At 49.0% G+C, this 25951-nt stretch overlaps 1 protein-coding gene across 3 annotated transcripts in view; it reads left to right on the top strand.

Annotated features, from left to right (window-relative positions):
- STAT5B (signal transducer and activator of transcription 5B) overlaps positions 1-25951 on the top strand; it is a 73322-nt gene that overhangs the window by 857 nt on the left and 46514 nt on the right. The window lies entirely within an intron of this gene.

The following is a 25951-nucleotide window of genomic DNA, read 5'->3' as shown; positions in this document are numbered from 1 at the left end:
CTTGGGCTCGCGCCCGGGAGCGAATGACCCCTCGGTCCTTGCGCGTCCCGCTGCGCCTGTGGCCGGGGAGCGCTGCGCGGGGGGCGGGGGCCCCGGGGCGCGCGGGGGTGTCTTGCGGAGGCTGGGGGGGGGCCGAGGGGCCAGTATGGAGATACGTGCGCGCCCGACCCAGTGGGTGTGCGAGGGACCCCTGGCTGCGCCCCCGGGAGCGCCGGGCCTGCGGCGCGCCACCTCCCCCCTCGGTGTTGCAATTCGGAGGAGCCCCGCGGCTCCACGCTTTCCCTGCTCATTGCTGAGGCGCAGCCCGCGACTCCCCGGGGTGGGGATGCGCCCGGTGGGGCCCGGGGCTTTCGCCGGGCTGCGAGGAACAGCGCCTTATAAGGGAGTCCAGGCAGCAAAGGAACGTTTTGATAAGGCCGAGGGGGTGCCGGGATTCCTCACCAGGGCGCCGTCAGGCCTGGGCTTGAACCAGTGGTCGTGGATCCGGTGCCTGCCTCCCCCCTCCGCCTCCGTAGCTTAGGATAAAGAGTTGAAAAAAAAAGAGTGCTCCTCGTGTTGGGGCTAGATACGCAGAGTCGGAAGGGGAGTTGTGTTACAAACGCCGATCTGAAGCCGAAGGAATTGGGCATTCGCTAACACTTGTAGCGGAGAACGCAGGGACTGACGGACGGACGGACGGAAGCACAGCGCCGTCAGTGAAGAAGCACCCCGATTGTCAAGATACGGGTTCACCTCTTCATGCATCAGCTAGGCAGTGCGCCCGCACCGCAGTGCCAGAGAGGAACGGGGGGGGGGGTGCGGGGGTGTCCTGTGGTTCTGGGCTTCACGGGGAGGAAACTGAGGCCGCGGAGGTGGAGTCAGGTGCTGCTGCGTGCACAGTGGGTCAGGACTCGGCTCCTTTCGAAGCGCAGCGGCGGAGGAGGGGGCGTTTGCCCAATTACAGTTTCTTGGACCGTCTCCGAAATGCCCCTCGACAGGGTTGATGTGACTCGACGTATCCTGGGCAGAGGTCATTTTCCTCAGCCTTCCCAGGATGTTTGTAGCCTTAGGTTTCCAAAGGGCCCTGAGCCGCCTTCCGCTGCTGAGCCCGCGGTCCTTCTCGCAACAGGTTTTATTTTTATCATCCAATTAGCATAAAAGAACTTTGTCTCTTTCCCCAGAATTCCAGTGTTGCTGTTGACTTGTTTATCTTGTGTTTCAGCAGTTGCATCGCTGTATAATTCAGGTGCCGTGTACCTGAGTGGCTTAACTATAGTAAAAGAGGTGTCCAGTCCATAGTGTCGTGCGTCCCCCCCCCCGTTTCCCCCCCCCCCCCCCCCCCGCTTTGTCTTCATCCGGCACTGTTCACAGAAGAGGGTGTGCTTTATTCCCGGTGCTGCTGGTAACAATGAACATTGTCTAGTTCCTGACCATTTTGCATCAGTTCTGGTCTTTCTAACTACCAGTGACCTGTCTCCCCCTTCTATCAGAGTAGATGAGTCCCTTACAACCCCCCCCTCCAACAGCCCCCCCCTACACACTCACGTGTGCGCACACACACTACCCAAACAAACAAACAAAACAGCATTTAAAGATCCTACCGACTGGTTTTCTTGGAAGCCTTGGTTTTCTTATTTGGGGCACCAGTTTCTCTCGTGGGAGATGACAGTTGTTAGAATTGATAGCGTGAAATGGGAGAGGGGGCTGCCAGGTTTAAGAAACATTTGCCACGTGACAATTTTGTGGTCCTGTGGGTACATATTGTTAAAACAGAACCATCCTTTGGTCATATGCGTGTTTTCTGGAAGATGAAAAAATGCCAAGCACCTGGGTGAGACGCAGGGATGAAGAGACCTTATTTGGGGGGGCGGGGGAGCATCAGAAAGGGAAAAAAAAGTTGATTTGTATCAACAGTTGTGGGCATTGCATAACTTTGGAGCTCAACTGTGTAATAAGACCTTTGCTGTAGACCCAGCCCAGTAAATCACCCCGTCTTCCCCCTGGTCCTCCCTTCTCTGTGTGGCTCTGGCTGCCAGCGGGCCGTCCTGTGGATTGTCACCAGCCAGGTAAGGTGGAGCTGCGTGTTCGATGAATGCTTTCAGGAGATGTGTGGAAGCAGGGAAAGCGCTATCATTGTTTGGAGTGTCGCAACATAATTATTTTGGTCAGCACTTCCTGACTTCTCATTTCATCTCCATTTTCTTCCACTCCATTGATACTGTCTTTTGTTTTTTACCTCTGCAAAAACCACTTCAAGACTAGAAGGCAATGGAATAATTTATTGATTTGGTGTGTGGGTGGGGTGGGGGTCCTACCGATGTCAGTTCCCTCCACAAATAATATTGTTGCTAGGACTTGAGTTGTGTGTGAGTGGAGTGAGTTTTATGTTTATGAATATGCTTGCAGTGGTTCATTTGGCTCGTTACTGTGTAGCTAGATGATTTTTAGATAGTCTTATCTTTGTATGGAAGGAGAATGTTCCAAACAGGCAGCCCACATGCCGAGAATTGGATCGCAGGTTGCAGGTAGAAGGCAAGGAGCTCTGATTCCATTCTAGTGCTTTATAAACTTGTATGCATTTCTCAAAATAAGTCGCAGAGTTTTGGTCTTTCTAACGACAGTGGGTATGTCTCCCCCACCTATTACAGTAGATTGTTACCTTATTCTAACCCCAAACAACAACATACCCCCCAACATTTTAAAGAAAATGTTATTTTTATCATTTTCTGTTTTAAAAAATACCTTATCTACCCAGGCGACTGGACTCTCTGAGAACTTCTCTCTTTTGCTACATAATACAATATTGAAATACTCAGGAAACTTTGGAAGGAAAACCATGCTTAACAGTTAGCTCTCACGTACCCCTGCACGAAATACATGTGGTGTTTAAAAAGAAAAGATTTTGTTCTATTTGAACTTTGTGAATAGAACTGTTGTAAAATCAGAAGTCTTTTTTTCCCCTGCATTGTTGGAAACACAAGTGTTTTCTGCTTGTTTCTGGGAATAAGAAAGTCAAATTTAACCATCTAGTTTCCACCGACCAGGCAGTTTTAGTCGGTACAGTTCAGTCGTGCGCCTTGTAGTGCTTCAGCCTTGTAGTATTACAAATTGCCATCCGTTTAGGGGGAGTGTCCTTATTTTAAGTAAAATACTGCCTTGAATTGTCTTTTTTATGATGACCTTTTGCTATTAAACACTCCAAGTCCCTCCAGGGAAAATTTTTATTTTTTTAATCCCTGAATCATTCCTAGGTCACTTCCAGGACTCAGGGCTAGAGTGGCTTGGACAGAGCCCCTCACGCTGGTGGTTTCGGGGTTCGCTGCCGCTTCACGCTCAGCCTTCGCGTGGGCCACACCTGTGGCTTCCTTGGAAGCTATCTTTGAGGTCTAGTTTCTTTTCTTTTTTAATGGTCGTATTGGGGTGGGAGTGCTTCCTGTTTGTATTTTCAAAATTAGGGCCTCCTGCTAACTGGTTGTGGTGTCTCCTCTTTGTTTTAAACATGTAAAACCCGACCTCAGATGCCATGTGACTTGTCTCTGGCCCATTGTCGCGGTTTGGTTCACGGCAGCATCATGGAAGCAAACCTCATTGGCCTCAGAGGGGCAAGCAAGGCAGCCTGGACGATTTCCTCAGCTCTCTTCCAAGGGTAGCAGCCCGGGAAGGCGTCTTAAACAACACCGACCAAGGCACAGTCAGCAGAGAAACACTGCTGTCGCCACCTGAGTCCTCTGGGGTCCCCGACACGCAGACAGCATTTTGTGTGGAGCCTTGGTCATCGGAGCTGGAAAGAGGCATTACCATGGATGGGTAGGACACCAAGCCTCATGTCTTTAGCAACGACGATCGATGTGTAGGGAGGCCTGGTGACGGGGTGGGTCAGCGATTCAAGCCCACCAGCACCAGCCGCTCCACGGGAGACCCATCTCCACCGAGAGTGGAGCTTAGGAGACCCTGGGGGACTCGCCTCTGCCTTGCACGGTGGCTGTAAGTAGGAATCAATGGGAGGGCGTAGAGCAGCGCTTCTCCACCTTCCTCACGCCACGACCCTTTCCTACAGCTCCTCATGTGAAGGTGACCCCCAAACCAGAACATTATTCTCGTTGCTACTTCATCGCTTTCCAACCTATGAATCGGGAGACCCCTGTGGAAGGGTCCTCTGACTCCCAAAGGGGTTGCAGCCCTCAGGTTGAGCACCACTGGCATAGAACCACAGAGCGAGACTGGGGTGTGTGTGTGTGTGTGTGTGTGTGTGTGTGTGTGTGTGTGTGTGTTGGGGGGTGGGGTGTGCAGCACGGGCTCATGGTGGAATGCTCGCCTTCCAAGTACAACCAGCTGCTCCTGTCTCACCGGAGGCCAGCTTGTGGCTTGAGGCCAAAATACCTACAGCAGGACTTGCACACCAAGCCATGCTAGGAAGAAAGGCCTGGAGCTCTACTTCTGAAACTCGCCAGTGAACCCCTTGGGGGGCGACATCTGCCCTCACTGCATGCGCATGGGGAGGCCAGGAGTCAGTGACCTAGCCACAACCGTGTTAGCGGAGGAGGAGGTAGGATTCTAGGTGCTTCCTGGGTAGAATGCTCCCCTTCGAAGCAGGAGAGCAGCCTCGCCCCGGCATGTGCACCCTGGAGGCTTGTGCATTGTTGTGATGCTCAACAGGGGTCCACGGAGAGAGGTCTGGTGATCTGTTTCCAAAAACCAGCCAGTGAACCCCCCCCTCCCCCGTAGGTCTTAAAGGTCAGATCTGCCCTGGGTCCCATTCTCCTTCCATGTCCGTGGTGTCCCAGCAACATGTTTCTAGAGAACCCGCCCCCCTCACCCTTCACCCTGCCTCCATCCTGCTGGGCAGTTTTTAAGTGGTAGATGACCTTTAATCTAAAACTGGGAGGAGGAGTTATATGGAGTGTTGAGGAGAAGTTCCTTCCAAAGAATTCCTACAACATGATTTCAAGGTTGGGAGCAAATGGTATTTTCCAGGCCTTCCACTTTATCCCAATGATAAAGATTCCATAGACTTCTAATTGAATTGGCAATGGAATGTATCTGCCAGCGAGGGGCTGTTCACCTCAGTTTTCTCCGGGATCACATAGCTGAAGGAAATCCTGCATTTTGCACACTTAGGTGGAATATGATTTGCAAATGAGGCCTCTGGATCTTCCACCGCCCCTCCCCAATAGTCAAGAAAGAAGTGATACTGTGTCACGTACAGACCAGTTTCCTCTCTTGGTTCATTCGTAATAGTTACCTCTCTCTTCTCAGGTCTCCTGATGCCACCAAGATGGGACAATCGCTCATTGATCCATAAAGAACACTTGCTTTTGGTTTTTGTTTGCACACGTCTGGCCCCAGCCTGCACAGTGTATTCCCCACACGCCCACCGTGTGGGTTCTTGTGTTGTCTGGGGCATTTTGAATGCCCCCTTTTAGGTTTTCTCTCTCTTTGCAGATTGCTCCTACAAAGAAAGAGGACTCTCCATATTGTGTGCTCGTTTTTTGGGTGGGTTTTTTTTTGAGGTGCTTGTGCTGACTCATATTTTTAAAATTACCGACATGCTAAGATGGAGAGCAGGTTTTTGAGAGCCATAATGAGATTCTCAGAAAATATGAAAACTTTCCTTTCTGATGAGAGAAAGGTTGGGGAAGACAAGGGGAACTACATTGATGAGCTAGTCAAGGATCGTTACTGCTTGAGATTCATTTGGTGACTCATATATTCAGTGCCCAGCACACTGTCAGTGCACTTGGCCTCACCCTGCATTGGTAGCAGGACAAACCCCAGTGTTCTCTGTTACCGTCTGCCTGCGCTTGGTAGGGGGTTTTTCTGCCTCTGGGGAATCAAGCTAGAGCCACCAGGAGCTGCCACAGGCCTGACCGCTGTTCCAAACATAATCATCGCTGTTTGCCACGCTCAACTGGAGCTGTACTTCCGATGAGCCTGCCTGAGGGGTTCCCTTACCTGTTGATGGGCTAATTACTCTGCCATTCCTTCAAGACACGATCGGAAACAGAATCCACTTCAGAAGTACTTGCACGTATGTCCCAAACCCAGGGTTTCAGAAAATATTCCCGAGCTTAAAATTATAAAGAGGACAACAGTCCCCGTGACCCACTTACACTGTGTTAAGCAGATTGAGTTTGAACGCATGACGCTCAGAGCGGGAGAGCTGAGGGACCAGCCACGGAGAGGCCAAGCAACCTGCCCAAGGCCACATTGCAGTCCTGGCTGGACTCGGGGAAGAGGCAGACATCGCACTGCGAGCCCTGCCTACCAAAGCAGCTGGGCAGAAACACACACGTTTCCTTGAAGGCGTTCAGTGGCTTGTGAAGGGGCAGGTATGAAGTATTTCCAGCTCGGGACCGTGGCCCTGGTAGAAATGACGTGAACCCAGAGAATCTTGGTTTTTACTCTGAAGTTATCCTCTGTCGCCATGAGCCTTGTAGGAGAAGAGGTATAAGCTGACTCTTTGATCTCTGGCTTGTTGACAAACAAAAGATTCGTTGTGACGATGTGGCGGGGGCACATGACACACGTGTCTGTGTCTGTTGACAGCACCCGTGTCTCGGACTCATTTTATTTACATTCTCTTCGGAAAGGACGTAGGTTCCTCGTCTTGCTTTGTCTCTGTTTCTAGAACTGCTCCATGGGGCTGTGACCATTTAAAAGAAAATTACTGTGGGTGTTGAGGTGAAGGTTTACAGAGCCGACTGGAGTTTTACATTCAGTAATTCATAGACAATCTGATTCAACTCATTCCTCAATGTAGCATCACGCATGCCCGAGACTTCTGCCCTCTGTTTCCTGCTTCCCCGCCTTCTTCTCGCCTGACCCTCCAGACTTTGTCCTTGGATAAATGTTGCCCTTTTGGTCTTAAATGGTTGATGATTCTAACCCGGGGTGAATCCAGTTCCAGACCCGGAAGGTGGGTAAGGACCTTAGTCATGAGGGGCCGCCAGCATCTCTCTGACCGGTAAGCCTGGTTTCAGGATTTTGGGCTTGCTCCACCTTTCCTCACTCTCCCCAGGACTTTCTACGGTGATCCTTTTGGATCAGTGGGTAGTGGTAGTTGGGCACCATCTAGCTCTTCTGTTCAATTCTCAGGGGGATGGAGATCAGTGCTTGATGGTCCATTTGTCCTTCAGACTAACTTTCCAATTAGACGGCTGCTAGTGAATCTTTAAGACCCCTGTCAGGACTCACCTACGTAGGATGTGGAACCTTTTTTCTCTGAGAACTATATTTTGTGAACTGACTAGGGTCTTGATCCCCGAGGCCCGATGACTGATTCCCTCAAGGGGGGTCGACTGTCTGCAAAGCATTCACCACATTGTCCCCCGTGTGCTGCACCACACTCCTGGACTGATCTGCAACAGAAGTACATAAACTCACTGCCATTGATTGAGTCACTCATAGCAACCTGAGAGGGCAAAGTGGAACTGCCTTTTTGGGTTTCTGAGACTAACAGAGTTTTTTTTTTTTAATACTTTTATTGGGGGCTCTTAAATCTCTTATCACAATCTATGCATTCATCCAGTGTGGAGACTAACAATCTTTATGAGACTAGAAAGCCTCATCTTTTCCCCACAGAGCAGCTAGTGGGTTTGAACTGCTGACCTTACAGTTAGCAACCCAGTGTATAATCCACTACATCATCCAGGCTCACAGGTGTGCTCCCACAGGCGCCCCATGGGCCTGTTCAGCCTGTATGTCTATCCAACCATCTACTTATAAACCCTCTGGTCTCCCGCTGAAAAATAACCAAACTCACTGCCCTCAAATCAATTCTCAGTCTGTACAAGAGCAAAGTCTTATCTTTGTCCCATGGAGCCCGGGGTGGTTTTGAGCTGCTGACCTTTCGGTTAAGAGAGAGCCCCCCCCCCCCAAAAAAAGAGAGAGCCCCATGTGTAACCCCCTGTGCCACCCAGGCTCCTTGCCTCACAGAGCACCACTCTCTGCAGTTGTGTGTGTGACCACAGCTGGGTCTAGCGCAGCGCTTCTCAAACTGGGGTCGCGACCCCTTTAGGGTCAAATGACCCTTTCACAGGGGTCGCCCGATTCTTAACGGTAGTAACATGACAGTGATGAAGTAGCAACGGAAATAATGTGATGGTTGGGGGTCACCACCACATGAGGACCTGTATTGTATGAAAGGGTTGCGGCGTGAGGAAGGTTGAGAGCTGCTGATCGATTGCCTTGAACTCTCCGAAACCTCCCAGTGCCTTCCCCTGCCTCCTTCATTTTCTTTTTTTGTACCAACCTCTTCGCCCTTGCTTTCCCCGTCACCCAAGTTGACACCTGTCTACCCTCTCGCTTGTGACTTCCCCGCCCTCCCTTCCTCTCCCACCTCTGGTAATCATCAAAGGATGTGCTTTCAGTGTGAAAACGTTTTCTTGACTACTTTTTTTATAGTGGTGACCTCATGCCGCATCTGTCCTAGCATCGTGCCCTCCAGGTCCACCGTGTCACAGGGTCATCTCCCTCCTTCCATGCGTTCTGCTAGCCTGGACCCACGGCTATGGATCCATTTGGCTACCGCTGGGCACTCTGTGTGTTTCCATCTGCTGTCATGCACACGGGGATGCAGGTGTCCGTTCCCGCTGCAGCTGGTACTCCTCGGGGTCCGCACCCAGGAGAGGGGCTGCCGGGCTGTCGGGTATTGCTAGGTCCACACCACTTCCCACGGTCGGAGCAGGTTTTACAGCATATGAGAGTTCCAGCCTCTGATCCGTCTCCACCGTGCAATGTTTTCTGGCTTTGTCTTAAGTTTTGCGTTAATCCCGGGGTGGAGGGGGGTGAGGTCGTATCCCACCATCGTTTTGAATTGCAGCTTTCTGATGGCCAGTTATCACGGGCCTTCCTTCCCATGTGTGTTGGTCACCTGCCCTAGTACCTTGTCTGTTAATGTCATGTTCAACAGTGTTTTTTCCCCAGTCTGTGGGCTGCCCACCCCCACTCTTTGCTGAAATCTTTTGATACACATAAGAGTCCGGTTTTTAGGGGTCCCAGCCCTCTAGGTTGTCATAATGCTGTTCATGTGTTTTCATTATGTTTGTTAGTATATTTATGGCATGTAGTCGAGCCCTTGCTAACTGCAAGGTCAGCAGTTTGAAACCACCAGCTGCTCTTAGGGAGATACATGGGGCTTTCTACTCCCAGGAAGAGTTCCACTGTTGAAACACTGGCTTGCAGAAGCCTATGGATGACAGGAGGAGCTGGAATACAGTCACAGGATCTACACAGGGAAGAAGCCGCTGATGAGCCCCTCTGACCTTAAGTGAAGGTTAGAAATAACCCGGTGATCAAAAAGAGAGTATCGAAGAGATGATTATAGAAGATTAAACCGATACATCTGGTGATCAGAGTATCGAACAGATGATTATAGAAGATTAAACCGATACATCTGGTGATCAGACAGAGTGTTGGCAAGGTGACTGTCCCAGATTAGAGTGATACATCTGAGCCGAATGGTTAAAACCTTGTCATTTGATTTCCCTTTGGATACACTTTGTGCTTGATCTGGTTTTTAATATTCTCCATTTTTTCCCCAGCAGACTGTGGCTTCCCTCTGCTGTATGTTGTTCTCATGTTAACTTTCTTGACTCTCTATTACGTATCTTTCTATGTTTTCAGTGTATGACACCCAGGTTGTGTGAATCTGTAGAGACAATAAGTAGAATTAGGGTTCCTGGGGAGGAAGGCAGGGGGAAGGGAGGGAGGAATGGACAGCCGGTACCAAGGAGCACAAGAAGGAAGAACACGTCTTGAAGACACTTGTAGTGATCGTGCAACACCGCTTGATGTGACTGAACTGTCACTCAAAGGTGTGATGTCTGGATTATGTCCAAATAAAACAATTAGGGGAAAACTCGTAGGAGCAGTCCTGGGGTCTTGGAAGTCTTGGAAACTCGTAGGAGCAGTTCTGCGCTGTACTGCAGTGTCTCTGTGCGTCGACGTTGGTTGACTCTATAGCAGTGAGCTTGACTGGAGATTTACGTTTGTCCTTAATTTTTCATTGTTGGTTTCTCTGGTCCTGGGTTTTACATTTAGATCTTTGATCTTGAGTTTGCTTTTGTATATGGTGTGAGGTAGGGATCCTGCTTCCTTCTTCTGCAATTGGAAAAAAACAACAAAGACCTAGTCTGTCTTTCTTTCTGTTTTAATCATTTTATTGGGGGCTTTTACAGCTCTTAGAATAATCCATACATCCATTGTACCAAACACATTTGTACATATGTTGCCATCATCATTTTCTAAACATTTACTTTCTATTTGAGCCCTTGGTATCAGCTCTTCTCCCCCCACCCATGTGGCCCCTTCATAAATGATAAAGATTATTATTTTCTAGTCTTACTTTATTGAAGCTTTTTTGAGTTGCTGATTACATTTCTGAGATAAAGGAACTAGAATATTTTTTTCAGGCTTTTTTTAAAAAGGTACTTGAAACAGTCATTATGTTCACGAGAAACCATTTTCAGTAACGTATGTGCATGTTTGATACTATTTGACACTTCTTTTCTCTCAGTGCTTTTTCTTGGGGAAGCGCTAGCCTGTGGAGTCAGATCTTGAGGTTGAAACCCGCAAGGGTGTAGTGATTTGGATTTGAGAGATCAAAATATGGGCAGAAAACACAACAAAACACACACACACACACACACACACACACACACACACTCTTCACCTCCCTGTGCAGAGTATAAACTTGTTCAAATAAACCGAGGGTGTTAGCTACCAGAATTGTCAAAACGTCACCTTTGACCGGTCTTGAATTTTCTTGTGAATGTTGTCAGAAGTTACAATGTCAGTGGAAAATGCTTCATGTGAACTCTCTGTAACTCAGAATTTCCTCAGGTTCGTGCCAGTGAGACCCTACAACTAAAGGTTATTTTGTTTCTTTCTGTCTGTCTTAGGAGTTGAAAAAGCTTCAGTGGGGTTTTCCAGCCTTAGGATAGAGTAAACTAGAAAGTTAGTGAAAAAAACGATTTTGCCTCATCTAAAATTCAGAGCCGATAGCTGGTGCGAGCCCACTATATTTTCATGAAGAAGTTTTTTTTGTTTTAAAACACCATCCTGCAGGGCACGGGAGGTATTTTAAATAAGCTAGAGTTATAAATGCTTGCGTGCTTGGCATATTAACTCGCTATACGGTGAGAGTTTATCAGTGCTGTGCTGTAGGATTCTTAAAGAGCGTCACCGGTTTAGATAGGTGTGAGAGCCTCTCATTTGCTTCTAGAAGCAACAGCCCAGAGACCTAGCAGCACAGGACAGCGTTCCACAAAGTGGGACAGCTCACCTGGTGCAGTGAGGTCTCCTTGGATTTGTGACATTGCTGGTGGAAAGTAAGAGAGGATGACAACAAGAATTGGACGTGGCAGCACCCTAACCCAAGGACCGTGCAAGATCCAGCATCCGAGGGTCCGGTCACAATGCTCGTCTTCGGTTACGCTTGCGATTATGTAACAGCCTGGTGATCTAGTGAAGCCCTGAAAAGATGGGCATTCTCCAGACACTGGTTTTAGATTGCAGTGAGTTTACAAATCGAGTCAAAGAGCACACACTCCTGCAGCCTTCCTCCTTTCCTGTGGAGGGTATCAGAATAAAGTAAAAGGGTGCTTGGCGCCCTGAACGAGCTGCAGCTAACTGCTGAGCGGGGAGGAAGCAGGATCCGTGGCTTTGCACCACTGGAGCCAAGCACGGGGTGTTAGAGGGATTGAGCACTTAAGAAAGAGAACGCGCCACCTTAAGCACGTTGAAAATGTTACCCTGAAAATGCAGCATCCTCGAAACGGATGCTCTTGAGCTTTTGCTCCGCCAGCCACGAGAGCGCTTTGGACAGAACATCACATTAAGTTCCACTTGTAGTGCTAAGTGAGAGAACAAGACGAAAGTGCTTTCGTGGAATAAACCCGAAGCAGAATCATCCGTAAAGTTGACTGTTGGAGCTTGGAAAACCTCTTTTGCCCCCAAAGGCCAGCAAAGTAAGGAAAATGTTTTAACGTATATCGGACAGAAGGTTTAACATACAAGACAAAAGCGGATAGTCATCACGGAGGAGGGCAAGTCTAAAAGTATTAGACAGAATTGTAGAAAACCTTCCTTTAACAGCAATGTAAAAATGGGAAGCTGTTGGGGTTTTTTTTTTTTGCCATGTCCTCCAACTTGGTCTCTGCACTTCTGGGGCCCTGTTTACAGTGCTCAAGCCCTCCCCCAAACACGCCTTCGCTCTTCATTTTACCCCATATTGAAGCTGCAGATTGGGCTCCGCTCAGAGGACTCGTATTGCGTTCCCTGGAAATGCTCTGCGGAACAGAGAGAAGCTTGAAGGAGGTAGATCGGGGCTGAGGGTGGACAGGGCAGGTTTCCCAAAGAAATGCTCACGAGACAGCCCTGGCTGCCGAGAAGAATGAGCAGGTGCACCGCCAGGGAGAAAGAAATGGCTCGATGCAGTTTCCCAGGCCCCTTCCTCGCCAGTAAGTTTCCATGCTCCTAAAGGAGCTTCAGAAATAACCCCCCCCCTCCTATGTGCTTTGAGAAGCTGTATCAAGATTACCCCTGGGAGACCCTCACCCGCCTCTTCTGAGCTGACCTCTCTGCCGTGAATCTCAATGGCCCAACAGATAGACAGATAACTCTTGGAAGATACTATTTTGAATGGAGTTTTGGGTTTTTTTAGCCCCTGAGAACATGTAAGACACAGGCATCACTGACAGAACTTGTCAGCAGCCATGACAAAGCCGTGTCGGTGCATGTTTGCTCGGGCACTTTTTTTTACTAGGAATACTTTTTTTACTTACCCTCCTGCAATGAATTTATACAGACTATAAGAAGCTATTCTCCCAATGGGAAAAACAAAAGAAGAAATACAAATAGCCATTAATCATATCAATGATGTTCATTTGCACTAGGTATCAAAAATTGTAAATAATCCAGGACAGGTAACCCCCTCAGGAACAATTATGAGGGGGAGGGGAAGGTGGGGGGAGAGAGGGGGAACCGATTACAATGATTGACATATAATCCCCTCCCGGGGGACGGACAACAGAAAAATGGATAAAGGGAGACAGCGGTCAATGTGAGACGGGAAAAGAATAATAATTTATAAATTATCAAGGGTTCCTGAGAGGGGAGGGGGGAAATGAGATGATATCAAAGGCTCAAGGGGAAAGCAGATGTTTTGAGAATGATTATGGCAACAAATGTACAAATGTGCTTGACACAGTGGATGGATGGATGGATGGATTATGATAAGAACTGTAAGAGCCCCCAATAAAATGACTTTTTAAAGACATACTTTTTCCAGTTAGCAGATTTATAAACATTGAAAACATTCAAACCTTCCTGTGATGCACAGGGAGAAATCAACACCATCCTTTACAATCATCGATGAGAAAGGACATATTTTGAACACAGTGTGAGACACGTAGTAAAAAGCTGAAAAATTGGTGCACTCTTTGACCTAGCAGTTCCATTTAGATTCGTCCCTTTCCAGGACACACCGGAGATAGGTGTATAGGTTTGCATGTTAGGACCTTTTTGAGAGTGTTGTTTATAAAAGCTGTACTGTGGCACCAACGTCAGTGCCCAACATTGCCCCCCGGTGAACGGACCTGGAGCCTGTGTTTACAGTGGAGTACTACACAGTCTCTGCGGTTCATTTTAAAAATGGCATTTAATGACCCGGAGAAAATCCACAGCGTATCACTAAATGAACAAGCAAATCACAAGCACAGTTACGTTCCCTGGTGCTTGCGAAGATGGGTTCGGCATTGAAAGCAGATCGATTACGTCTGGGTTGTGGAATTCTGGGAAGGCTTCGTGGGGTGGGGTGTGTGCATGTACTCGGGTCTGACGTGTCCTGGTTTTGTCGTGTTCTTGGATAATAAGTAATCGGGAACAGGGACTACTCTGGCACAGGGAGGAGGTTCTGTTTAAAGGGGGTTGTGTATTGATTTATCTTAGAATGCAAACCTGCACCTGCTTGTGTTTTCAGGTCATGTTTTCATTTCAGGAGCAGAGAGACTTGGACTTAGTGATGTTTACGTTAATCTCCCCCCCCCACCCACACACACACGCCACATGACATCTCTTGTTGACAGACTGAGGAAAATCACCCTAATTGGGTCCTTAACATTTTCAGAGTGAGCGGGATTTTAAATCGAGGGTGGTTGTGCATTATTTCCTATCCTTGGGGAATTACCTTTTTCTTTTCTTTTTTAGCTACAAACTGGTGGAGAATGCTGTTTTCCTTCTGAGTGTAATCAGCTCAATGACCAGTCATGTGGTGTTGAAGATGTGTATTTGTTTGTTTGCTTGTTTTTCAACTTTTTTGGGGGGTGCGAGTGGGAGAAGATGCCCTAGTTCAGTGGTTCTCAACCTTCCTAATGCCAGGAAACTTTCACACAGTTCCTCATGTTGTGGTGACCCCCCCACCCAACCATGACATTACTTTCATTGATACTTCATCACTGTCATTGTGCTATTGTTATAAATTGAGCCACCCCTGTGAAAGGGTGGTTCGACCCCCAGGTCGGGAATCGCTGCCCTAGTTGATTTCCATGCCTTGCAACACTGCCTCCATGTCAGTATATTTTCTGCAGTAGCTTCGACACCGCTTTCTCTTTCACGATGCTACCCCGATTTCTCATTCCTGAAATTCTGTTCTTCATACCTAATGACTTCCCGAAAGGCTGGTGACGGCGTTCATGTGGGGCGCGCGAGCCCAGGAAAGCTTCCGCACGAGGAGCCTTCTTTGGGGTGTCTGTCACTGCTAAAGCCAGAGGCCCATGCTGTGCTCGGCGTTGATGGAATTGATCAGGTTTCTCTGTCACCAGAATGCGAGTTTAAAGACACTTTAACATTTTGAGGCGTTTAAGAAAGAAGAAAGGAAACAGATTGCCAGCTGCTCTTTTAGGAGACTGCTTGAGGAGGACATTTTGTAGTAAATAAAGTCGCCATCTGAACAATGGATCCATTTCTGAGCCCCACGGAAGACCTTCCTTCCTATAAAAGTGAATTCAGTAAAGCAATCTACCTTACTTTGTGGATAAATAATCTACTTACTGTGTAAGGACTCGGATTTATCATCTATCGCAGTGGAATTTGAGATGGTAGAATTTTAGTGTAAGCAAGTTTGGCAATACTAAAGGGTAGATGGAAGCATATGCAGGATAGTGCCTTTTTTAAAAAAAACATTTTATTAGGGGCTCATACAACTCTTATCACAATCCTTACATATACATACATCAATTGTATAAAGCACATCCATACATTCCCTGCCCCAATCATTCTCAAAGCATTTGCTCTCCACTTAAGCCCCTTGCATCAGGTCCTCTTTTTTCCCCCCCTCCCTCCCCATGCCCCCCTCCCTCATGAGCCCTTGATAATTTATAGATTGTTATTTTGTCATATCTTGCCCTATCCGGAGTCTCCCTTCCCCCCTTCTCTGCTGTCCCTCTCCCAGGGAGGAGGTCACATGTGGATCCTTGTAATCAGTTCCCCCTTTCCAACCCACTCACCCTCCACTCTCCCAGCATCGGCCCTCCCACCCTTGGTCCTGAAGGTATCATCCACCCTGGATTCCCTGTGCCTCCAGCCCTCATATGTACCAGTGTACAGCCTCTGCCCTATCCAGTCCTGCAAGGTAGAATTCGGATCACGGTAGTTGGGGGGAGAGGATAGTGCCTTTTCACAAGTGGTCAGTTTACAATGATGAAAGTACGTTACTATCGTTATGTATTAAAGATAAAATTATACACATGTTGCCCAGTTGTTTTGCCCTTGTCGTGAGATAAGTAACTCCTTCTGTTGTTATTTCCCCCCCTTTGCTTATCATCTTTTACCTTTCTTGACTCTGAAAATGGCGTAATCTTATTTAATCCAAAATTTTACTTTCCTTTCCGCTGATTTATATTGGCTGGTTTTCTTTGTAAAAGGGGCCCTGGTGACGTCGTGGGTTAGGCGTTAGGCTGGTACTGCCACTCCGTGAGAGAAAGAGGCGGCTTTCTGTCCTGGTCACGGAGAGGTCGGCAGTCTGGGAAACCCACGGGGGCATCCTGTCGTGCCCTGTCCGGCCTCTGTGAGTTGGATTTGATGGTCGTCAGTTTGGAGCTTGGATTTTCTTTGTAGTCTGTCTTACTAATATGGTATTATTGTAACCAGTTAGAATTCCCTTATTAACACCCCCCCTTTTTTCCATCTTTGCTATATCTCAATCACTTATGCCAACCATGAGATATCTTAAAAATTTGATTTAAGTTTAAAGCCTGAAATTTAGGGCATCTATTTCTCGTTGAACATATTCTTATTAAAGTGATTATATAAAACGATTGGTCACATTCTTTATTGAGAACTAGTCGCTTGATTGTGGTCTGGTTTTTGTGTGACTTGTAAGGACTTTGATAGTCTTCAGGAGCCCTTGTGGGGTAGTGGTTACATGTTGGGCTGCCATCCACATGGTCGGCAGTTCAAAACCACCCGAAGCTCGACAGAAATACTGAGCTTTCTACTCCCATGAGCATGTATGTCTCGGAAACCCACAGGGGTCACTACGAATCAGCAGTGACTCGATGGCAGCAATTTCGGTATTCTCACAAAGCCCCGTCCACGGCATACATCTTCGTATTATCTTGATTAAAGGCACTCAAAGAATTAGTTGTTCCAGAAATTAACAGCATAGCTTTGCTTACGACTCTTTTAATCTACTCCTTTGTCTCTTAGCTACTAGAGGATTGGGGGGTATGTATGCGTGTGTCAAGTAGCTAGTATACTTTCAAAGAAGGTAAAGAAATGTATTTTCACGTTTCATGGCCATTACTATACAAGGCAAGATTTCCTAAGAACGGAATAAACATTTGTTGACGAATTTGTTGAATGCCCTATGTAATCACTCACCGAGGATTTAAAGCAAAGTCACCCGAGATAGCCGGTCACTAATACCCTGTGTTTTCATGCCGAGTGTTGCCGACCGCTCACAAGCTAACTCGTGGTTGCCCTTGTGTCTGGGATGCTGTCGGTCAGCCTGGAAGCAAGGCAGGTCTTTATAGGAGCCGGCGGCACGGCCCAGTTTTGCCCTGAAATAGCCGGTCAGCAAAGTGCTACAGTGAAACCGAAGGAACCCACTGACCTCGATTAAGATGTGTCCGGATCCCAGTTGTTAGTTCCTGGAGGCTGAGGCTGCCTCAGCGCTGACCTCCTGTGTGCCGATTAGAACTGGCCCGTCGGGGCGTCCAGCCTCTGACCTTTCCAAACAGTGACCGAGCTTCTCATCTGAAGTGCCTGTGGATGGGTTTGAACCGTCAACTTCAAGACTAACAGCTGCATGCTTAGCTGTTTGTGCCACCTAGGGATTCCTCAGTTAAAGGCACACTCATAACACAGCATCTGCTTCTCGAGGCTCCTGGGCTCAGGTTAAGATCGCCTAATCAAACACGTTTTTCCCTCACCGGGTGAGAGGAGACAGCAAACCATCCAAGTGCTGGGTTCAAATACTGTGTCAGAACTGGGCGGGGAAAGCGGCAGGCTTTGCCTCTGGTTTTCTGGGGGAGGCAAACTGCCGACTCCTAGGACCACCCCGAAGAAAAGCCTGCTGCTCTGTTTCTGAAACGTGAGCCCAGTCCGACGCTGCCCCACGTGGGGAGAAGCAGCTCAGTGGCAGCTGGCTCTGGAGTCTGGTACAGAGAGGCCAGGGGCCGGGCCTGCACGGACACCGCCAGCCCAGACATCTCTGGGCACCTGTGAAACCGTGCTTGGCCTTTCAAAGTACAACAGCCTGCTCTTTGCGGTTTAGGCTGGCCGTCAACTCCCTTCTCGGTGAGTTTTTTGTTGCGTTGTCACCGGTGATTGTTTGTTTGTTTGGTCGGTTGGAAGTTTACCTAGAGAAGAATCCCGCTCATCTCCTGGTATGAAGTGCTGGTCACTTCTGTGGGATGTGCAAGTGTTGACTGAAATCACCCAAATGTGCTAGGCACGGATGAACTCTTCTTTCCAAGCACTCCCCTCCCACTTCCCTGGGGTCTTTAGTCTTAGGCGAGATCAGTGAGAGATGAGGTAGGGAGCCCAGGTGGCCGCTGCTAGCCCAAAGGTCAGTGGTTCAAACCCACCAGCACGCTGCGTGGTGGGAGCGAGATGTGGCGATTGGTTTGTGTAAACTTGCACCGCCTGGAGAACCCTAGGGGACAGCCCTCCTTTGTCCTGTTGGTTCACTGTGAGTCGCAGTCAACTGGATGGCGAAGGATTTGGTTTAGAGAGGAGGTAATGGGCAGGGGCCTCCCTAAATGTCCAAGACCCCTCAATGGCTGATAACTGCAACCACGCGTGGAGGATCGAGCAGAGTTGGACAAGGGTGAGCTGGCAGAGAGACCCTGGAGGCTGGGTGAGGCCTAAGCCCTACTCTCCTCCCTTCTTCAGGTCTGCTGTCACCTGGGCACTGAAGTCTTTTTAGAACTCTGGTTCTTGAAGAAACGAAGAAGTAGATCCTCCACCTGTATGGGTTCAACTATTGGCCGACATCTCGCCCAAATTCATTGATTTTACTTTTAACTCAAACACTCACGAGTTCTTACTACGTGGTGGGCTTTCCAGGTCCTAGCAGCCTTTCCAGCTAGACTAGCTAGCTCTGTGGTTCTGCCGTTTCCAAGGCGTCAGACCTGTACAGGCACAGAGGATGGGCAGAAGGACCCCTTCTAACTTAGGACGAGGCCAGAGAGTAGGTGAATTATAACCTTGTAAACATCCTCTGCCGCGTGTGAACTGCAAAGTTTTCCTCAACAAAACGGAGGAGAGAAACATCCCTTTCTTCCCAATGTAATACACGAGCTACTTTGGGACTTTTGAAATATTTCCTTAAAGGTGAACAGTTCCGAGCATAAACACTGTCATGCTCCAAAGAATCTGATGCTTGCATTTGACGATTCATTATCTTGATCCCTCAAAGCTGCGGGTATTGAATCAAGGGGCAGACAGAGCATGTTCAAGCACACAACCTTTTCACGCCACGATATGTCTTGCTTCAAACCTAACCTGTCCTCTCTTTCATCTTTGGGGAAAGAAGGAGCCATACAGTGCTTGCTCCCTTCTGGCCTGGGCTGCTGTGTGTCTGGATGGGAACTTGAGTCCCGTTGTCAATTCCTCCCTCCAAGCTCTGTGTTTGAAGCGCCTTATGGAGCCGGTATTTGTAAATCACCTGAGAGGTAAATGACTGGCATGGATTGTGGCCCGCATGAAAGTGATCCTCAAACTAAAACGGAGCCCTGGACACAGTAGTTTGACGCACGAACATATCGCGACATCGTGAGATGACTGGCTGCCCCACGCCCTGTGACCCCAGAAGGGTCATCAGCGGCCACAGGGATGAACAGATGTCTTGGTTCTACCAGAAATTTCTTCCCATCACCAGCGCTTTCTCAAAAGTCAGGGAAGCCCACCCTGTGAGTCCGATTTAAGTGTCCTGAAGGCATGTCCATTTTCTTTTCATTTCTTTGTTGTTGTTGTTCATTTTCTTCATTGCTGTGTCTTCAGGCCCCGGAGCAGAGCCTGGCGCTCAATAAACATTTGTTAAGCAACTATGAGGGGGCTTTTAAAAGTTTGTGGAAAAAGGAACTAAGCTTTGCATTCCAATTTTCCATGACCTTTCTGAAGCCTCCTTCTACTTCTTGTTTCTTTTTTTTCCTGCCCAGTTCACATTTTAATCATTAAAATTTTTTTTTAATTAAATCACTTTATTGGGGGTTCTCACAGCTCTTATCACAACCCATCCATCCATTGTCTCCTGCACATTTGTACATATGTTGCCATCATCATTTTCAAAGCATTTTCTTTCTAATAGAGCCCTTGGTACTTTTTTCCCTCCCTCACCCTCCCTGCCTCATGAACCCTTGATAAATTATAAATTATCATTTTCATATCTTATATCATCTGCTCTCTCCTATTATCCACTTTTCTGTTGTCCACCCCCCTGGGGGGTGGTTGGTTATATGTCGATCATTGTGATCAATTCCCCATTTCTCCCCCCACCTTCCCCTTCCCCTCCTGGTATCTCTTTTCTCATTATTGGTCCTGAGGAGTTCATCTGTCCTGGATTCCCTGTGTTGCAGACTCTTACCTGTATCAGTGTACATGTTCTGGTCTAGTCAGATTCGTAATTGTATAATTGAGGTCATGATAGTGGGGAGGTGTGGAATATAAGTACATGGATCTATTTCCCTACCATTATATATGAATATATTTACATATGTACATGCCTATATTTAGACCTCTATAAATATCCTTTGCCTCCTAGTTCTTTCCTCTATTTCCTTTTACTTTCCTCTTGTTCCGCTATCATGCTCAGCCTTCATTTGGGTTTCAATAATTCCTCTCAGTTACATTGCCCTTGATTAAGCCCCACTAGGCATCCTACGCCCTTCTCTCCATCGATTTTAGTTCACTTGTTGTTCCCTTGTCCCTGGGTTGGTTGACACCCACCTTCTTTTCTCCCGCCCTCTCCCATGTCCCCCACTGGAACTATTGGTCCAGTTGTTTTCTCCTCCAAATTGTTTATCCCTCCTATCTTACCTAGATAAACATGCAGAAACAATAATATGCACAAAAACAAGGCAAAGCCAAACAAAGGAAGACAAAACAAACAAAAAATAACCAAACAGCAAAAAGAGTGCTTCGTGTCTGATGTGGTGCCACACTCTGTTCCCAAAGTCTATTTTTGGTACTCTCCGGGGACTTCATTGCTCTGTTGCACGCCCTTAGTGTTTTGCCCCAGTGTGATGAGGGCAGATTGTGCACTGTTCCCACACTGAGTGTGTCCCCTGTAGTGCTATGGGTCAGTGAGGGACGCTGTGTCTTGTAGTGGGGTCTGCCCTGTGGTCCTCTCTGTGCATTGTCTGCTCTGAGCAGAAATATCCTCCTCAGGGCTTGGTGGGCCAGGATGTGTTTCACACTCTCTTTTTCCCTATTTTTTTTTTTTGCTCCTGTGTGCTCTGATCAGATGTGCCTCTCGCCCCAAGCTGCAGCTTCAGTGCTGTCCTTTGAAGTGCAGTCTTGTGGTGGGTGGGTGGGGTCCACATAGCTGGGATTGGGGCCAGCCCCACAGACCTCTCTATTGGCTCCCTGCTACATGCCGGTGCGTTGCATTCACGCCTTGGTGCACCGGGTTACTTCTTGTTTCTATGAGAACACGTTGTGGATAACCTTAGAAAGAAAGGGAGTTGTAGAGTATTCATTTATGACCTCGTGAAACCTGTCCATAAGCCAAGAGACAAATCGTTGGACCAGAACGAGAAGATGCTGTGTGGTTTCCAATGCGGACAGGTGTGTGCCTGTGCCGTCTCCTCTTCCCATGCTTATTCTATCTGTCGGCTCATAAGCACGTCTTCAGAGAAGGAGGGCTCTGTGAAGGAGGCCGGGCCATCAGGACTGGAGAAAGACTCAGTAGCAACTTGTGCTGTGCAGACAGCACAGCCTCGCTGGCAGAAAGGCGGCTTCACGTACCGCAAGGTGAAGCTCCCCACCCTCAGTATGGACTGCCCATCAGCGGAAAGGACACACAAGTCTTCCCATCTGGACTAACAGGCAACATCATGATAAACAGAGGGAAGGATGAAGTCCAGGGTCTCGCTGTACTCGGCCCCATCATCATGCCCCTGACACCGGCAGCCTCCGGACAAGATTTCCTTAAAATGCTACAGAGCAACGATGCTGCCTGGAAGACTAGGGTACACCTGACTCCAACCCACGGCGCTCTCCATCACCTCTTATACCTGGGGAGCCAGACAAGAAGGAAGGATGGCCAAAGAAGAATCGATACGTATGCAGGATGGTGTTGGTGAAGAATGTTGAATAGACTGTAAACTGCCAGAGGATGAGCCAGTCTGTCCTGGGAGAAGCTCGGCCAGGATGGGCTTTGGAAGCTGGGTGGCAAGACTTGGTCTCATGCACCTTGGGCCTATCATCGGGTGGGAGCGCTCCCTGGTGAGATCGCCAAGCAACAGGGTCATTTTGAAACCCATCCTGAGCACTGAAGTCCAAAGACTTGGTATTGCATACTTTGCACACGTCATCAGGAGGACCATTTCCTGGAGAAGGTCATCGCACTTGGTGAAATAGAAAGCAAACCAAACTCGCTGCCACCGAGTCATGGCTGACGCATCCTGCCCCCCCCCCCAGCCCCCCGGCGGGTTTCTGGAACTGTTTGGGAGACTAGAAAGCCCCATCTTTTTCCTGTAGAGCGGCTAGTAGTCTTGAACTGCCTACCTTGCAGATGGCAGCCCAACACGTAACCACTACACCAGAGTAGACCCGAAGAAAGGGGTGGGGGGAGGCTGTCAAGGAGCTGGATTAACTGTGACTGTAACGGAGGCTCAAACACAGAAGCAATTATAAGGCCCGGGAAGGACCTGGCTTGGTGTCTCATTCTGTTGTTCTTGGGTCGCTAAGAGTTTGAACCAACTCTGGTTCTCATCAACAACCACTAGGAGAGTGTTGGTCCCTTAGCTTTGTTCACAAGAGGGAGCCGTGCCTCTCTGTGATTCTCTTGAAAAGCATTGCTTGGTGTTGAAGAAACCTCTACTCCATTTACTCCCCTTTCATCTCAGTAGAGAAAATGTATCCAGAGACGGTCTCATCAGCTCCCCAAAGAGCAGGTAGAGTGTCCTTTACTGTGGAAGAAAGAAGACAGGAGGGACAAGGCCGCTTGTCTCTCTGTTTCCTTGGGAGACCAGCATCATGGAGGGCTTGCAAAAGGACCCTTTTGCTGGGAGACCCAACAAGGCTAATTTTCTTTCACTGTGAACCTAGACCGAGCCATTGATACACACACAGCTAGTGTCTGCAAACAAGTTAGTTCGCCAGCTCGTCGCAGGCCACGAGGGGGTTATTAAAGCTTTGAACATATGATTCCTCATTGGCATGGCTGTAGGTTTGTCTCTTCCGTGTCCTGCTGATGCATCTGCCCCTGCAGCAATATTAGAGATGAGTCTTTCTCCGTGTTCCGTGAAGCAAATTGTGCTTCTTACGGCTTCATACTGAGCCGGGAAAGTACTGGCACTTTGTCTAGACAGACATTAGGACCAGCCGAGACGAGGGAGGTGTGGATTGAAACTTCATGAAGAAATGAGGCTGTGTGCTTCCCTCCCTTCCTTCTTGTCCGGTCTCGTTTCTCTGAGCAGTCAACCAAAGCAGCATCGCCCTAGTCCCCTAGCGCTCCACCCAGGGGGACGGAAGACAGAAACAGGAGAACTGAAAGTAAGGAGAAAACACTTACTGTTATTTTTTTAAGGATAGGCATCGAGAGGTAAACACTAGGAGATGGGCTTGTATAGAGACAGACAGAGAGAGGGAAGCCCCCTTAGACAATTACTTGGCAGCGCGTTTATTGGATTTCACTTTCAAGTGGGATCTTAGACTGTGCGTGAACTTGTGAAGCAAGCCGTGACTCTGCCGCCACAGCTCCTGAGCGTGCGGTTTTCACAGATCGCTTTCGGCTCTCCTTGATCTCACTTTTCCAGGCTTCAGAGCAGACGATCAAAAATTAGATTCACAGCCTGAAGATTGGACTGGCACCATCAGACCAAGTATGAAGTGTCCTAACATACATGTTCATGGCCACGTAAAGTCCAGCCAGTCAGCACCCGGCTGCAAGGGTACATGCATGCATGGCCCTCCCTCCATGTGATGATGATGTCCAGAATCCCTGACCAGAGGAGGGCCGGGCACAGGGAGCGCAGCAGCTTTCCACGCGGACCCGATTTGTCTCGTGTCTGGTGTGCAGAGCGATTCTGCTGCTGCCAGCTACGTGATGGTACAGTGCATGCATGACCCATCCTACATATGTCTCGATGGTCACAATAAACACCGGTGCCGCTGGCTTACGTGGGTACTGCGCTGTACCTCCTATCTAGAAAGTTTACCATGAAACAACAGTGCAGACATCCAGTCCCATGTAGCCTACATGGAGGGTTGTAGCATCTCTGGTTTTCCTAAACACGTACATGCACGTGTGTGCCCAGGAAGTGCAGCTTGGCTTTCAAACGCAATAAAGACAGGGCTCACAGCAGTAAGGCCAAGGAGATGTCTCACTGTAGAAATGAGACCAACATTATTATTCAATTACACGAAGGCAGGAAAATAAAATCAGTGAATGCTCATGACTTGGGCATGTTGCCCTTGACAGTAACCCTGGTCCTCTTAAACAGAGAAGAAATTCTGCACGCCGCCGGCAGATACGCTTCCCTGGGAAGCAGCCAAACCACTGCCAGGGAGTGCAGGCCAGCCCCAGGAAAATGTGAGCGGTGGCTGGGCAGGTGGGTGGAGGGCCAGCCACACAGCGAGAGCCCCTCGGTGCTGTGCTGCCGTAACACTAAGGTCATGTCAGCAAACGCCGGGCCAGGCTGCCACGTGTTGCTCACACCCTGGCCCACCGAAGGCCCACCGCAGAGTCTTGGGGAAATTCCATTCTCTTTGCCTCCCTCTGAGCCACCAGCTCTTTGTTGGAGACCCCCTCCTACTACAGCTGTTCAGGCACGTATAACTGTACCGTTGTTTGATTTCTGCAAACGCAGGGTCAGCCTGGCAGGGAGAGGGTACTGCCCATGACAATTTCTCCCAAACCAAGATGGGCTCCGATTGGAAAGGTGGAAGCGGCTTGAAGCCCGGGCCCCCAGGTTAGTCTAAAGACTGCCAGGTGTGTTGGGAGAACCGTTTAGATCTTCCTTTGTAAGCAACAAGAGACATGCGCGGCTGTCGACCACCGCCCCGGCCCGCCTCTACCCCACAGGTAGACAGACGGCAGGCAAGGACAGAGGTGAGCAGTCAGAAATAGTCTCGCGTGTCCGCCCCTTTGTCAGCGGGCCCTCTTGCTTTTGTTGGTACCGGCGGGGCTGTCTCTACAGCAGCAGCTGCTAACTAGGGACCGCTAACGAGCAAACAGCCTGGGATTTCTCCATAGGCAGTGGAGAGTATATTTTTCCACTTGGCGGCCAGGAAGCACCTCTTGCATGAAAACGGTCTGGAGTCAGAGGTGCCTGTGTTTTCGGAAGGGGCTTCCCGTGCTGGCATTGCGCGGCATTTCCTCCGAGAGGAAAAATAGGTTTCCGTGTCCACCCAGCCCGTGACGGCGCGAGCGCTGAGTCATCCTTGGAGCCCGAATTCTGCACGCAGGGCACATTGTCTTGTGCAGGCACCAGAGGAGTGGGTCTCCGGGGATTGTCTTTAGTGGTATGCATGGCAACCGATGGGCGCCTTGTTGCTGATCAACGCCACGCTGCCACATTCAGGGCTCGGACGTAATTAGAAGAGGGAAAGAAAGACTCGGGCTTGCCTGGAGAAGCGGCTTTCTCTGGAATCTCCGTTCACCTTAGCCTCGTCGCGTTTCGGATCATTCTCTCTTTTGAGGCTGCTGCAACTAGGTGTCAGCTGGGCATGACAAACCTGCCACGCTATTTGTGGTCTGGCTCAACTCTCGATGCTATTTACCTTGATTAGCAGCGACAGTGATGAGTCAGAATGGCTGTCACCCTTTCTAGCAAGGGTGATTCACTCCCATTATTTCTGTTACAAGGATACAAGCTAATGAGCTCCCGGGCATGAGAGAAAGCATGGGGAAGGAAATAGCGGACCAGCCACCTGTGTCCCCATCTTTATTTAGGTTCCAGTGGTGCTCAATTTAACAAGCAAGTGTTGAATTCCTGCCAAGAACTGAGCATGGCTCTTCTCGGTCATGGAAATGAAGGCACAGGATCCCCACCCTGCCCGCCATAGCCCCCCAGACTTGTGGGTGGGCAGCACCTCCCTCCCGACTGCTTTGGTTCTTAGGGCCTGGGCTCTGTGGTCTTCAGGCTGAGTCCTCATTCTGGAAGGGGAAAGCATTCTTTTGCAAGAAGCGGATGATCGATCCGTACAGACCAGACGGCCCAGGCCACGGGGAGAGTGCAGCTTTCATTTCTGGCGAGAGATGTTGGGGAGACCAGCTCCTCGGGCTCCAGATGTCCCCTCG

Source organism: Tenrec ecaudatus, chromosome 10, assembly GCF_050624435.1.
Source record: "Tenrec ecaudatus isolate mTenEca1 chromosome 10, mTenEca1.hap1, whole genome shotgun sequence".
In the NCBI taxonomy this organism is placed as follows: Eukaryota; Metazoa; Chordata; class Mammalia; order Afrosoricida; family Tenrecidae; genus Tenrec; species Tenrec ecaudatus.
This window is presented reverse-complemented; position numbering and strand designations above follow the sequence as displayed.